General features: G+C 42.2%; 1 long non-coding RNA gene across 2 annotated transcripts; it reads left to right on the top strand.

Moving 5' to 3' along the window:
• Positions 1 to 1387: 1387 nt before the first annotated feature.
• Positions 1388 to 10404, top strand: LOC144934578 (uncharacterized). Of its 2 annotated transcripts, XR_013637177.1 has the most exons (7): positions 1388 to 1483; positions 3911 to 4028; positions 6469 to 6584; positions 7489 to 8544; positions 8711 to 8869; positions 9855 to 9950; positions 10083 to 10404. It is a non-coding gene; the product is annotated as an uncharacterized LOC144934578 (long non-coding RNA). The 2 variants fall into 2 exon arrangements; XR_013637176.1 differs by lacking the exon at positions 6469 to 6584.
• The last annotated feature ends 5554 nt before the right edge of the window (positions 10405 to 15958 follow it).

Genomic DNA, 15958 nt, shown 5'->3' with positions numbered 1-15958 from the left:
CACAATTGACGCGCGCCACTAACACGCGCGCTGGCCAAAATGCTCGATTGATGTCACGTAGCTGAAGCATTGCGACTGTTTGCTGCGACCAGGACCAGCTCACACGTATTCCCCTGTACGTGTAATCATTGCAGGATGGACACACGCACACACGCACGCGCGCGCGTAATAATAGGCAGCCCTTTATCAATTCGCACATACACGTGCGCGCACAGCAATGATATACACGATCATGCGCACACATTGCGTTACTGGCATGCTCGTGGGAAGGCTGCATGGGCCGACGAGCGGTCATCTTGGGTCAATTTCTACCAATTATGGGCGTCCGTTACATAGTTCAGTACAGCTAAACATTTCTCACATTCCCGTCATGGTGATTCTGATCATCATCATCATCAGAAGCAGCAGCAGCCATCACTTCCAATCTATTGCTGGATGGGGGCCAATCCAATCCTGCAAATAATAAAACAAATCTAGAAAGATTATGGTCACGCAAGAAGGCTTGGAATACGCGTTGGCATACTTGGCGCTGACTCGCTGCTGCCTTGGCTGTTTCCGCAGCTATTATCCATACTCCTTGCAGTCACGAAAGCTTCAAATCTAGAATTAGAGCTATTATCCAATCGTCGCAATGGATGCAATAAGATTGGCCTGCAATCCCCCACTCTTTCCTTTTTTTTCACCTTATCCAAAAACGCACAATCGCTCACTGTCTTGCGTTCGCTCCATATTTATTTCCGTGCAACTCACAGATGACAGTGAGGCGGTGTCCTGCCAGCTGCTCTCTCCTTGAGCGTGTTTTGTCCATTCACCAGGTCAGAAAACTCTCTTTAGAAAATAAAACAACTCTGCCGCAGGTTCCCAGAGCATTGCTCATCAGTGTAATACTTTTAATTATAATAATAATAATAGTTACATTTATAACGAGCACAAATTTGCAGACGTAGTGGCCGCAACTCAGAGGCGCGGAGCCAAGCTCAGAGTCGCTCGAAAGCACGATTGTAGAGGTGAGTTTTTAAGTGTCTCTTGAAGGAGGCGATTGAGGTGATGCTGCGAATGTGCAGAGGGATATCGTTCCAGACTGTTGGGGCTGCCACACTGTAAAAATGACAACTCAAAATTGTTCACCTTACTAAGATTTTTGCATTCACTGACAATAAAATTGCTAGTTGGAACTTGAACTATCTGTTGTAAGCCACTTGAACTCACTTTCAGACGTTTCTGAGTAAAAGTTCATCTTACTTTATAAATTGAGTTGATTTTATTTTTAAGTTGTAGTTGACACCCAGTTAAAGTGAGGTCAACTTATCTGCGCATGCTCATTTGAAATTTGTCATGGCAACCGGCTGCCACGGGGTTTCCAAGGATTTTGCCTGGAGCTCTCTTCGACAGTTTGAAAGTTTGCGTCCGCCATTTTGTCACGATGCCAGCGGTAAATTTCTCTGACTTCTTGGCCGAAGATAAACAACATTCATTCTAACAGGTAAGCTAATCATATGAATATGTATATGCATTTGGTATTTGTATTACATTTCATTGCGCGAAACAAAATCGATAAATCATAACCAGGCGAGGCGTTAATGGCAATACAAAATCCCACACTTGCTAACGTTAATTGGTTAGAAGCTAACGTAGCTTATTTTGAACAGCTAAGCTCAATATAATTCTTGTCCACATATTAATTGAAAGATTTGTGTTGCCGTTATGTTTGTTATTCTCGATGAATGATATGGCATTGTTTTATGCACGTCTGCTTTGCTCATTGACCTGAAACCGAAGCACCGGCGGTAACAGTTCACATTGCTGCTCGTGATCAAGGTAGAACTAACGTGCTAAAACTTTGATACAAAACTTCGGTTTGATACGGTTAACTAGATTTATATAGCTTCTAGCATGCGACCTTTGTGTAGGGCTGGGTAAGTTGCCGAGTTCGATACTTTTTAGGTAACGTTACCGACCGAATTGCCTCGATACTATCGAGTAACTTTATCTAAAAATGACATGTGGTTCGGTTCCAGTTCCAGAATTCGATAACGTTACCTAAGGAGTTAACTCGTCAACGTCAGTGCTCAAACAAATACATATGAAATGCACAACGACACACATAAAGTCGCTCACGCACACTCATATTATGAGACGCGCGCGCGCACCCACAACTTTTCACACGCATACTTATATGAGACGACGCAAGCACACACACACAAACTCTCCGCGCACATATTCATATGAGACGCGAGCACACACACATAATACCTTAAAGATGTGGAAAAGTCGATCAAAAGTGTGGGTACATTTCTCCAGGCTCGATGCCAACAGCGCGCGATTCAGTATTCGCATTAAAATAATTGCTGCAAAGACCGGTACCACGACAAATATGATGAAGACCTTGACAGTGCACGGAGTAAACATAAGAGCAGAAAGTTGCTCCGTCTTCGACTGGTAAATGAAGAGATACCTTGTTGATCACTCCAGTGTTTATATTTCAATAAATAACCTACTGAATGTAACGTTACACACTGTCGTTCAAAAATGTGTTGGTTTGTCAGAATTTGTTTTCTGTAAGGATGCATTAAAGTTATCAAAGGGTGACATTACAACGTGTAATGTTACAAAATATTTCGTTTTTAAATAAATCTTTTTTGAATTTTTTATTCATCAAATAATCATGAAAAAAATTATCATAGTTTCCAAAATATTAAGCAGCAAACTGTTTTCATATTTCTGAAGGGTCATTTGACACTGAAGTAATAATTTTGAAAATTCAGCTTTGATATCACAGGAGTAAATTACATTTTGAAATATATTAAAATAATATTTTAAATTGTAATACTATTTCACAATATGAAGTTTTACTGTATTTTTTTATTTTTTAAAAATCAGTTTTGGTGAGCATGAGCTCTTTATAAAAAAAATGTGTTCCTTTGTGCACTGGCTAAGGAGCATGAGTCAAACTAAAAAAATAAAACCAAAGTTTTTCTGAGGTAATGTGTTATGTATAGGGATGGGAATTGATAAGGATTTAACGATTGCTTATCGATCCGATTCCTTATCGATTCTCATTGGGTGAGGGAATAAGTACAAATGTGTTTGTTTGTATTAACTCGCTTTAATATCTGATCAGAAGACAGAGCACATACTGTATACACAAATTATGTGTAGCAACCTCAGAACAAATCTAAAAGTATAGGTGAGCTACTTCTCAAAGTGAGTGTGTGTGTGAGTGAGCATGTGTGCGTTTGTGTGTGAGTGAGTGAGCGCGAGAGAGTGTGTGTGCGCTAGTGAGTGAGCGAGAGTGTGTGCGTGAGCACTAGTGAGTGAGTGTGTATGTGTGCGCGTGTGTGAGTGAGTGAGCGCGAGAGAGTGTGTGTGCGCGCGCAAGTGTGTGTGTGTGCGCATGAGAGTGAGTGAGTGTATGAATGTGTGTGAGATAGCACGCGATGGCTTGTCGGAAAGCAACATGGCGTCCCGTTAAAGGCCTCATTATACTTCTGCGTCGAACTTCTGCCTCTGCCATGTTTGCCACGTTCTTAATCAAAACAATGCAGCGCGTGTGTGACATCATGACACATTTGCAACGAGCGGAACCGATACGCGGAATTGTTAAGCAGGCATGCTAACGGTTCCAAGGAATTGATTCACTGGGCACCGGTTCTGAAGAAGAATTGGTTCTCGGTTCCCATCCCTAGTTATGTAATCTTTTTAAAATGGATTTCATAAAATTGGTATCGAAAAAAGTATCGCTAGGAACCGGTATCGAAACTGAGGTATCGAAATTGGCACCGGATCGAAAGATTTTGAACAATACCCAGCCCTACCTTTGTGTGTTTTAGCCCTGAAGCTCAACAGCATTAATGTGAACGGTTGCGAAGTATGTCACTGTGTTAATTTTCTCCTCTTATTTTTGTGCTAGGTTTTCTATGAAGTGTCGCTTCTGCAGCTTTGCCAGTGCCAGTCAAGAACGTCTGCTTAGGCACCATCGGCTCAGGCACGGTAGAGGAGCTTACTGGCCGTGTGTTTACGGTGACTGTGTATGTACTTTTAAAACACCTGGCGCCTTAAAGTCACATTTGACCAGATCACATTTTAGGACAGCCAAAATACATGATAAATTCACCTTTTTTTGTAATCTATGTGAATTCCGGGAAATCTGCACGCAACAGTCTTTCTTCAAACACCTTGGACGCCATTTAAAAAAACATGAGACTGTGTGTTGCCCCTTCTTGAGATGTAGTTTTAAAACAAACAATCTAAAGACTTTTAGTTCACACAAAAGTAGGAAACACAAGCATGGTGATATCAGAACCTGTTTAAGAGCAGACTTAGAAAATGAACCTGTGTCCATTGAGACAGATTCCTCTGACCAACCATTAGGTATCTGTAGTGAGGAAGATACACTTCCAGGTAGTTCTGGAAATTCAGATGTCCAAGAAAAGGAGGAGTATGTAGATGCTGAGACTCTTGAACACAGGGCTGCTGGATTTTTTCTACGTATGCAAACTGAATTACATGTTAGTAGACACGCTGTACAGAAAATAGTTGAGGGGTTTAATGATATTTTACATCTTTCAAAATCCCACTCGCAACCAGGTATCAAAGCAGTGCTTGCAGAACACGGCATTGAATTAGATGATAGCGTTCTCCATAAGATTAATGATGCTGTCTTGGAAACAAATCCATTAATTGTAAGCACTCAAGGAAAGGGTGCATTGGCCACTGATCACAGGAGAAATCTTTTTTTTAAAGATAAGTTCCCTGTAATTCAGCCTACTGAGTATACATATAAAATAACCCATAAACAAACATTTGTTTATGTTTCAATCCTCCAGGTTCTTGGGACTTTGTTGAGACAGCCAGATTTTGTGGAGAAGTTGGTGTTTAGTCAAGGGGACAACCCAGGTAAATTTTGCTCTTTTCGAGACGGACAGTACTACAAAGACAATGGTCTTCTGGGTGTGCAAGATGCAAGTATCTCTATAGGACTTTACATAGATGACCTGGAACTATGTAATCCTTTGGGGTCCTCAAAAAAAATCCATAAAATTACTGCTGTCTATTGGATTTTGTTGAATTTACCAAGCAAGTTTCGCTCTACTCTCCCCCTAATTCAACTGGCTTGTCTTGGAAAAACTGTCGATGTCAGACAATTTGGGTATGATGCCTTTCTTTATCCTTTGATTAAGGATCTTGGATATCTTGAAAAGATAGGAGTGTATATTGAGACTCTAGATACATTTGTAAAGGGAACAGTGTTCTGTGTCTGTGCTGATAACCTTGGTGCACATAGCTTAGCAGGTTTTCAGGAAGCTTTAAATGTCGAAAAATTCTGCAGATTTTGTTGCATCAGTCGAGACCAAATTGGAAATTGTGAGCCAAGGAACTTTCCACTGAGAACTGCTACGCAACACGATTCTTTTGTGGAACAACTCAAGTTGAGTGATAAGCCTAAGCCATGTGTGAATGGTGTTAAATCATCCTGTGCTTTAAGTAAGTTGTCTTTATTCCACCCAGTTACTGGATTTCCCCCTGATCTTTTGCATGATCTATTTGAAGGTGTTGTCGCAGCGGAATTAAGTTTGTGTTTAAAAGAATTGATTAGAAAAGGTTTCATTACATTCGATGGACTGAATAACCGCATAAAACAGTTTCCATACAAATTCTCTGATTTGGTCAACAAGCCACATGCAATTACAAAGACAAGCCTTGTATCTGGAAAGGTAAACGGTAACGGACATGAAAACTGGGCACTTTTACGTTTGCTACCTCTCTTGATCGGGAACTATATACCTGAACAAGAGCAGTCATGGGAAATTTTAATGGACCTTAAAGAGATTGTGGAGATTACGGTGTCTACTACGTTATCAGAGGGAACATTATGTTACTTGGGGAATAAATTGTCTGACCATCGCCAGTTACTCACTGACACCTTTCCTGAATTTAAGTTGAAACCAAAGCATCACTTCATTGATCACTATGTGCATCTCACACGGTGCTTTGGGCCATTAGTGGATCTGTGGACGTTTAGATTTGAGTCTAAGCATAGTTTTTTCAAACAGGCAATCAATGATGCTCACTGTTTTAAGAATGTACTACTCACCCTTTCCACTAAGCATCAACACCTCATGGCATATCTTCTTTACACACAGCAATTGTTCAAGCCAAAATTGCATGTTGGTAGTGTAGATAGAGTGAAAATATCATCTTTAGATGAAAAGCTCAGGACAGGACTAGAAAAGAAGTACCCAAATGAAGATGATGTGTCTCTTGCTAAAGAAGTACATTTGTATGGGACCCAGTATGTGAGGGACATGATAGTGTCTGCGGGTGAATGCAGTGGACTGCCAGAATTCTTTAGAATACTACACATATTGGTGGACAAGTGGTGTAAAGTGTATTTTGTCACCGCAAGATTATCATCTTGGTACATGGAACATTATCGGTCTTACCAACTTATTGATAACTGTCACTCAGATGTAGAGATCCTGGATCCAGAGACTTTGAACGATTACCACCCATTGGCTGCATACCAAGTTGGTAGAACTTTGATGGTGACCCCAAGGGCTTGGCTACTGCAGTAAATTGAAATGGTAAGCACCTTTCTGTTTGTATGTTTTCATAATTTTGTCATGTGTTAATGACTTGATTTTAAGTCTTCAAGGTACAGTCATGGCCAAAAGTATTGGTACCCCTCCGGATGTGTTGGTTTTCGAGCAAAACTCACAAACTTTTGAAGGTGTTTTTAATGTAATAACCAAACCAGGATATTTTCAATAGCTCAACAGAACTGAAACAACAAAAATTGGTTTCCTCAAATTCAACACAAAATATCACCAAAATACTGCGGGAAGTGAATACTGCATGGTCAAAAGTATTGGCACTCAAAATAACCGTCTTTTGCTGTGATACAAGCACACTTTTCATTGTTAAAATCCACAGCTAAGGTTATGGATAGTCAGACATCAGCTGTGGTAGCATTCCTGAGAAGTATAAGCCCATTTCTAAAGGATAATAAAGTCGATTCTACTTGAAGAAAACCTTATACTGTCCATATAAACCAACAGATGTATAGTAAGTAAACTGGAGATTTTTGTCCGTTAGAAATGGGCTGATATTTCTCAGGAGTGCTACCACAGCTGACGTCTGACTACCCATAACCTTAGCACTGGATTTTAACACTGAAAAGTGTGCTTTTATCACGGCAAAAGACACTTGTTGTGAAGGGTGCCAATACTTTCGACCATGCAGTATTCACTTTCCACAGTATTTTGGTGATATATTCTGTTACATTTGGGGAAACCAATTGTTGTTTCAGTTGTGTTGAGCTATTGAAAATATCCTGGTTTGGTTATTTTATCAAAAAACCTTCAAAAGTTTGCGAATTTTGCTTAAAAACCAACAATTCTTGAGGTGTGCCAATACTTTTGGCCATGACTGTATATGGCTTCAGTTTAAAGTGTCATGCAAATATCTGTTCTTCTTTTGTCCTCACAGGCTTTGTTGCTTCTGGTCCACATAAATCCCAAACTCGTCCGTAAGATTCGGCTGACCAAAGCTCCTGAAACTTTAGAGGAACTGTACAATGAACTGCGTCAAAAACTTGAACTTGTGGGTGAATTCTGTATACAGTATGAAGACTCAGACTTTGGCCAGGCAGTTTGCAACCTGATTGACATAGCAGAGTTACCTTCAGAAAAGGCTGTCTTGCATATTCTGTGGAGCAATGAGGACATGCCATCACCACCACCTCCAACACCAACTCGGTCATCCTCCATCTCTTCCCTTGACACAGCCATCATTGGATCTCCAGGCTCAATCCACAGCTTATCTTCAGTTGTGCGGACATATAGGAGGAATGTTTCACAGTGGCCCACTCCGTTCCCAGTACCAGAATTCTCATATGATGTGGAACTGATACTCCGCAAGGGGAATGACACGTTTGAATTATTTGGGAAGGGTTTACATGTAACCAGAGATGTGAAAAAAGAGATTCTGGACAAGTTGGCACAAGAAATATTTTCTGTGAAAGCCTACCCTGAAAAACATGAGTTTGATTCTGTTGCTGCTGAACTTGTCAACAAACATCCCTGCCTCAAAGAGCCTGGTGGTGGTACTGGATATGCGGGATGGACAACCAGCATAAAGTACAAGATGGGGAACTACAGATCAAAACTACGTCAAGCTGGATGTAATGAGGTTGGTGTCAACAGGAGATCAAGAAGGGAGGAGGCGGATGATCATGGTGTCAACAGGCAAAGAAGAGATGATGATGATGGGGATGGTGGTCCGGAGGGAAGGTTTTCCTTGAAAAAACCAAAACGAGGTGAGGTCAACCATGTACCAGATCATCCTGAAAGCTACACCCAGGATGACTTGGAAGACCTGAGGTCTTCCCTGGTTGAAGCCATGAAGAAGAAAAACAAGGACATGGAGTTCATCAAACAGAAGATGGACATCACATTCTCCCTTAGGAGAATGGAGATTGTAGAGATGGAGCCCATGGTCTCAGAGGTTCTGGAGAGGTGGCCCGGTCTATTTCTTGAAGAACAGGTAAGGAATCTTTTTTTTTCTTGAACTTGGTGCATTTGTGTTATGTTTTTTCCATGATAGTGTATGTAGGTTAATTTGTATTATGGCTTTGAGTTTGCAGTCTTAATTATAACAATGAAATCACACTATCAGCTTGTTGTATTTGTATTGCATTTGTTTAATTCAGATTTGTCAAGAGTTCACTCGTGTGACCACCAAGGACCTGATGGGAACATTTAAAGCTGCCCTTGAGATGTTGACCCCTCGTCTGCTGAAATTGTATCGTGCCAGGAAGTGCGCCTTTAGTCGAGAGATGGAAACCCTTTTGGAAATGCTTGACAAACAGGTTGTTATATTGACTACAAGGCCCTTTCTTGGTAACACTTTACAATTTGGTTCGTTAGTTAACATTAGTTAACTACATTAGTTAACATTAACTAATCATGAACTGCACTTATACAGCATTTATTCATCTTTGTTAATGTTAATTTCGACATTTACTAATACTTTATTAAAATCTTATTAACATGAGTTAATGCACTGTGAACTAACATGAACAAACAATGAACAGCTTTATTCATATTAACTAACATTAACAAAGATTATTAAATACTATAACAAATGTATAGTTCATGTTAGTTAATACATTAAATAATGTTTAATAAATGAACCTTATTGTAAAGTGTTACCCTTTTCTTCAGTTTGTCCACTAATATTTAAACCATTAATCAAGAAGGAACTACCAAGCTAGCACTCTGCACTTTTGATGGAATATAACTTAATAATTTTTTTGCATCAGCTACATTGGTGAGCGAGTTCCATCTTGATTGTCTATTTAATACAGTAATATTTAAAGGATACGTTCACGGTTTTGCACTTTGAGCCTCCTCTGTGGGTTGATGAAATAGTGTTTGACACCCGAATTTTGACTATTGGTCCAGTCTTGAGCTTTTGGCTGATTTAGAATCGGCCCTGCCATGCTTCAGAATGGCTAGCTACATGCATTCACAAACCTGTCTTTAAATCAACCCTAAACGTTCGTTTTCAAAGATGTGCAACTCACCGATTGGTTAGTGGTGTTCGTTGAGTGTTCGTCAAACACTCTATTTCAGCCAAGATAAAAGTGCAAGGGCTCAAAGTGCAAAATAGTGAACTTATCCTTAAAAGACAAAAATAAACACTAACAAACTAACAGAGCCTGCAATTATTTTATCTGCCTACATGCACAATTGTAGAGATGGGAATACAAATGGAACCAAGTGCACATACAGGAGTACATTTCACAGAGCTAAACAAAAGTATTTGTTTGTTTTTATATTCTTCCAAAACAGACATCTGACATCACAAGTCATCGCAGACAGGCAGCTGTGGAAGGTCTTCCCATATTTCTGCGGGAGAATACTGAGAAGCTTTTCTCTAGATGCCTGGTGAGTGCAGCTTGGAAGACCTTCAGCTTTTAGTAGTGTTGTATAGCAAAGAGGCCATACACAAATAGACATCACTCTTTATTGACTAGTTTTCTACAGGACATTATTTCAGTGGTGTTTTTGTTTTGTCAGGCAACTGATGCAGATGACAAACAGGTGAAAGGCATCAAGATGGGGGTCCTCACAGTGCTTGATGATGATGACGACACAGTCATTAATATTGCCCTTGTGTTGGAGGAAACCATTGTCCTGAAAGACATCCCAGACACCCCGACTGCGCTTGCGTATCTTTTTGGCTTGCTTTATGCCCTTAACATGGAGTTCCCAAAAGACATCAAGTATACCTGTGAAACTATCCAGCACATTTTCATGGAAATGTCCACCAATTGCTCACAGCGTGTCCGGAGCTTCAAGACCAAGCTGTTAAACCAGTGATTCATTTTCCATGGGGAAGATTTATTTTATCATGTTTGTTCATTTATGTTTGGATATTTTGTAAATCTTCACATGGACCACCTTATAGTTTTTATGTTGTTCTTTTATTTTGACTAAAAAAAAATCTGTTATTTGTAGCTGTCATATAACTGTCACGAGAATATTGATTGTTTCTCAGTAGAAGCAAGCTGTGTTTCACAATTACTGTTATAGCCTGCGTGTTTGCATTTTTGGCTAATTTCAAAGTTCAGATAATTCAGAACGTTTAGACAATTTGGCTTTTTCAGCTGGGGATTTACACATTTCTGAATTAATACTTAGGCACTATACAACTGTTTATCGGTCATCTTTGACAATATTGCATTATTTGTAAGGTCTCAACAAGAGTCGGAAAGTAAAAAAAAAGATGTATTTGCTTTGGGTATAACTCGTTTACATTGCCCAATGCCCATACTGATGTCATTATGGAATTGTAAAGCTGTGCCAAAGTCGTTCAAATAAACATGCATAAATTAACAGTTTTACTGTCAGTGGATGATTTAGTGTGTGTGTGTGTGTGGGGGGGGGGGTAATTTAAACTCAAAATAGTAAGCTTTTACAGACTTAAAAGTTCCAGTAACTTGAACTAAAAAAACTTAGTTGTACGAACTTGAAAAACTTAGCTGACGCAACTTAATAATTGTTGTTCTTCAAAACTTAAAAAATTAAGTTGATATCTTCAACTCAAAAATTCTGTGCAGTCGGTTACCTTGAAAATTTGAGTTGAACTAACTTAGCTGACGCAACTTAATAATTGTTGTTCTTCAAAACTTAAAAAATTAAGTTGATATCTTCAACTCAAAAATTCTGTGCAGTCGGTTGCCTTGAAAATTTGAGTTGAACTAACTTTTTCTTTTTTACAGTGCACCGAGAAGCGGCGCATAGGCATGACCATTACTATTATTATTCGTACACTTGTTCACCCAGGAGAGCCTCAACGAGTCCCAGCGCTCTTTTTCGGGAGGATCTTGCCATGTTTTAACAGAGGGGGGGGGGGGCGACGTGTTTAACGTGTAATCCCAAAAAAGTAGTTCGCAGGTGATTTTCCAACACGTGGATGTTTGGCCAATACATACTAGATGCGTTGTGTTGCATTTTTTTAGTGCTTAGAATTGGAATGGCAGAACATTAACGTAGACGCAAATACATCTAGATAATAATCGTCATCGATAAAGTGGACCTCCTGTTATCCGCTACCCTATTATCTGCGAATCGTATCATCCGCGGGAGATGTTACCACCCGCTTAAACTCCGATTATCCGCGACCGAATCATCCGATTGTCCAAAACGTTTCTGCAGTTTGTTTTTGTCACGCTACATTGCAGGAACGGCCTCCTGTTTTCTTGAGAATTCTTCACGGATAATTGGAGTCGTGCATCGAGCACATCCTATTAACGGCCCTTATTTGCTGGCACCCACTCCGAGAGGTTACATCAGTGCTCAAATTATGAAGCGAGTCTTTCTTTTCTCATGGCGCAGAGGAGATCGTGTAGGCAAAAGTCGTCCTGTTATCCGTGACTTTTTTTTTCCTCAAACGGATAACTGTAGCAAATTTGCGGATAACATCCCGGAAAATAGGATGCACGAATGTGGATCGCCAACATCCCCGTGGATAAGAGGAACGGTACCTCTAAGGACAAGCGACGTCGAAGGTAATCTGGAAGCGCCTCGTTCATTCGGATACGCACGGCCGTTTTGAACGAATCGACGCGCGCATTTCGCATCACCGCTGCGAGTGGGATGGAACCCCTCGCCATGGGAACCTGGTGGATCCGCAGAGTTAACAACGAGCGGGCAGTCCGATAGCAGCTGAGGCTGCTTAGCTCCGTGTTGTCCCTAAGCAACCCCTGTAACATGCAATCCTCTACACCCACCCCCCGTGGCCTCCACTGGACAGCAAACCAATCGTAGCAACACACACCTCCAACCCCTGCCGCATCTCCCCCCTTCCTAAATCCGCTTCACAACCCGCAACACCAACCCTGCCACCACCACCACCGCCCCCACCTACTACCAGTCTGCCCCTTTCCCATCCAACAGATTACTCTTATCGTCCGCTCCACCTCACCCAACCCCGTGCGAATCACATAACCCATGCCAACGATTGAGTAACAGAACATTTTGATCTGTAAGCCTCTGCTTGACTTGTTAGATAAACTCGCTTTATTAATTTTTTTTCTTGTTTGAAAATGTAATGCGCACGGGACACGCACACACCAGCATACACGCGCCCGGCGGCTGTCCAAAATATTTGCGTTATTCAAAACAGAGAGAAACGCAACTTTCTAACGAAAATCTGCTTCGTAAAGGAAATGCCATCTTACGCGACTGGGACTGATGTCTATCGCCAAGCTCATGGGTCCCATAGTGCAGATGCCAACGTTTGCGGCAGCGAGAATTCGTGTGACGATGGCTTACTGCTGGGTCCTAATCACTGCAGAGTATCACTGTTCGGGATTGCGACTCAGGCGCTGTGTTAGACTCCAGATTGTTTATAATGGAGCTGCTAGAGCCTTTAGGCGCACAACGTTTCGCGAGCACATCACACACACGCTCTCTTGTCCATGTATTGACGAGCTATCATCAATGGCGTTAGTGATAATCGGGTCAGGTGGAGCCTCAAGATTTGATTTGCGTAATTTGCGGACGCCAAACATTACTGCTGCAATTGAATTGTAAGAAAAAGCGGAACGTAAATGAAATAATTTTCGTAAAATTTTTAACCGCGTTTTAAATAAGCGTTGTTGTTATATTACACTGCTGTTGAACGCAAATCTCGTGGTGGTTGTCAAGGGGGCTCCAACTCGCAGCTTTGGTCACCAGGGGGGGTCAAGGGACTCGCTGCTGCCCCACGCCATCGACACGACTGGCTACCAGTCAAGTTACCGACTGCACCGGAAGATTCCTACTGCTCGCTGACCTGCACGGCGCTCCATGGGTTAACAGCCGCAATATTTTGCGGGAACCGATCCACGTTGAGTCTCCAACGAGGTCCCTGACATATTCGGATCGCCTTCTTCCCAGTACTCCGAGGTAATTTCCTGGGCTGATCGGGATTTGCTTTTGCCAGTGCACATATCAGACTTTGGAACGCTTTTGCGAATAAGACAGTCGTTTGGTTTAAATAAGTTTGCTATGAAAGCTCACCTCTTGAAATTGGTCTTTACCCCCCTAGTTCTGCCCGGTTTACCCTGCAGGTTATGTAAATTTCCCGCTTTCCAAACACGGCGGCGCTTTGGGATCTACAGATGAAATGCGCCTCACAAATGTAAATTATTCGTATCATTGTTAATGAGAACGAAACTGGTCTGGAGTTGTGTATCTCTGCATCACTTCTGTCGTTCTCACACGGAGACATTTGCTCAAATTATTTTTTATGCTGGTCGATCTAAGACAAGATGACCACGATGCAATTCTTCAGGAACTGCTGATGGTTTTTTTTGCTGTTGCATAATGTGCAACGACTGCGTGTTCTGTCTCTCCCTTCACGAATCAGGGCGTCGTTTGCAACTTACGATTTTTGGAAGTGCACTGTTTTCCTGTTACGGCCACTCTTCTCTTTCGTTACAGTCTTCACCGGTGATGCGTACATTGGCAAAATGTTAGAAATGTGTTGATGTCTCCATCGCCAACGAGAGGATTTATCGCCATTGCCATGGGTTTTTGGTCGTTTCACCAAGACCTGGAATCTGACAGTCCCATCGTCCTATTGAGGGGAAGGGGAGGGCAGGAGGGGGCTGAGCCCCCCCCCCTCCCCATATTCCTCATAAAGGCTTTGCCACCTGCTAAATCCATTCACAGTTGTCAAGTCAATACATGTTGGCACAGCAATTAATACCATTTAAGCAACGAACATTGCAGGCGTTCCTCATCTACGTATGTACATTGAACTTCTTCCACACCCTACGTCGCCCACCATGCTAATCGGAGTTGCAAATCTATAACGGGTGAGGGCTACAGACACAATGTAAGCCAGACAAAAGCAGATCGCATCGTTACTCATTCATATAACATTTGTTTAAAGATATTTTTTTGTTGCATTGCGTTTTTCTATGCACCCCCTCCTCCTCAACTTGAACAGGGTCACGGCTACAGGGCCACGACCCTTGACCTCAGATCCCTTCTGCAGTGCCCGCCATGTGACTCACGGGACCACACTGACCAGCGATTGCCGAGTCGCTGAGTCCGAATTCGGGTTTCAACAACACGTGATTGATGGCCTCGGCGGTCCTCACCTTTTGCTGAACACAAACACACACCAAATTATATCCATGGCATTTGAAGATTTTTGTCACTTAATTGGTTACAATTCCAGCTCTGATAATGTTCAGATTGACTTCTGTGCGATGCACATTTCTCAGAGTGGTGGTGGTGGGGGGGCGTGTGGACAATTGCTGCGTGCCCCTCGATACGATCTCAAGTAGTTGCGTGACATCTCGTTCCACGGGCCGCTCTATCTAACACGGGATGTGACGCGGGAATAGTTTCCTAAGATTTAAACACCACGATAATCACGTAGCGTCCAAACATACGCGACGGCATGTATGATTAACTTATTTAGCATCGTACGTATTCAACCGTGTGGGGGAAGGACAACAAACTAAACACAAAAAGCAGTTCTAAAGAAACTTTTTTTCAATACAGATTTAAAAGTGCATAGCTCCGGTGGCGTCCTAAGTTCGGAAGGAAGAGCGTTCCAGACGGCCGCAAAAGCGCGTCTGAAAGTGCGCAATGCGGTGACCGCCGTTTTTGTCCGATGGCCAGTGGACCGCACTGAGCTTCCTAATATCGGAAGGAAGATCGTTCCGTACGTCAAATTTCAACTCGGGAGCAGCCACCAAATGATACCGTTGTAGAACGCTCGCATTGAAAACTGTGACCATAGTTAAATATGACCGGTGACCATGTATCCAGCTGCAGTTAATGAATAAAAATGCGGAACAGACATCGCTGTGTCTTCTCACAGCCTCGAGCCTCGCGTGAGCAAGGGTGATTGGCAGACGTGGAACGTTGGACGACGTTGTGATGATCACGGTCGTGATGTGCGTTGGGCGAGTGGGAGAGGGGGGAGGCGGTCCCTGGGACACCGTGACCTGAAAACTGAAGCCTCGTTGATGGCCGTGCGCAGTAGCGCACATCTGGCAGGGGTTGGTGGAGCACGCAGAGATCGGGTCTTCAAGGGCGACAAACGTGCTGTCCACAGGGCGCAGTGCAGCAGATAGAACTCCGACCGATCTCTGCGGAGTACTTTGGGTTTCAATCGTAAAAAAAATGTCTCGCAACACGTACTGACCCAACACCAAAAGCAGGAGTCTCGTCAACATAAATCGTGACACTTTAGGGAAGCCTTCACAGATAAAATTGTATTTTCTTCTACGGGGCGAATTTCTAATTTACCGTTTACAAAAGCAAACGGGCTTCGGCAGAATACACCACGAGAAGGGGTTTATGACCGATGCAACGAGACTTCTGACAGAATGGCAAACGAAGGGGCGGGAAGGCACGCCCGAGAAAAAAATACGGGACGGAGTGAC

Source organism: Lampetra fluviatilis, chromosome 10 (genome assembly GCF_964198595.1).
Source record: "Lampetra fluviatilis chromosome 10, kcLamFluv1.1, whole genome shotgun sequence".
Lineage (NCBI taxonomy): Eukaryota > Metazoa > Chordata > Hyperoartia > Petromyzontiformes > Petromyzontidae > Lampetra > Lampetra fluviatilis.
This window is presented reverse-complemented; position numbering and strand designations above follow the sequence as displayed.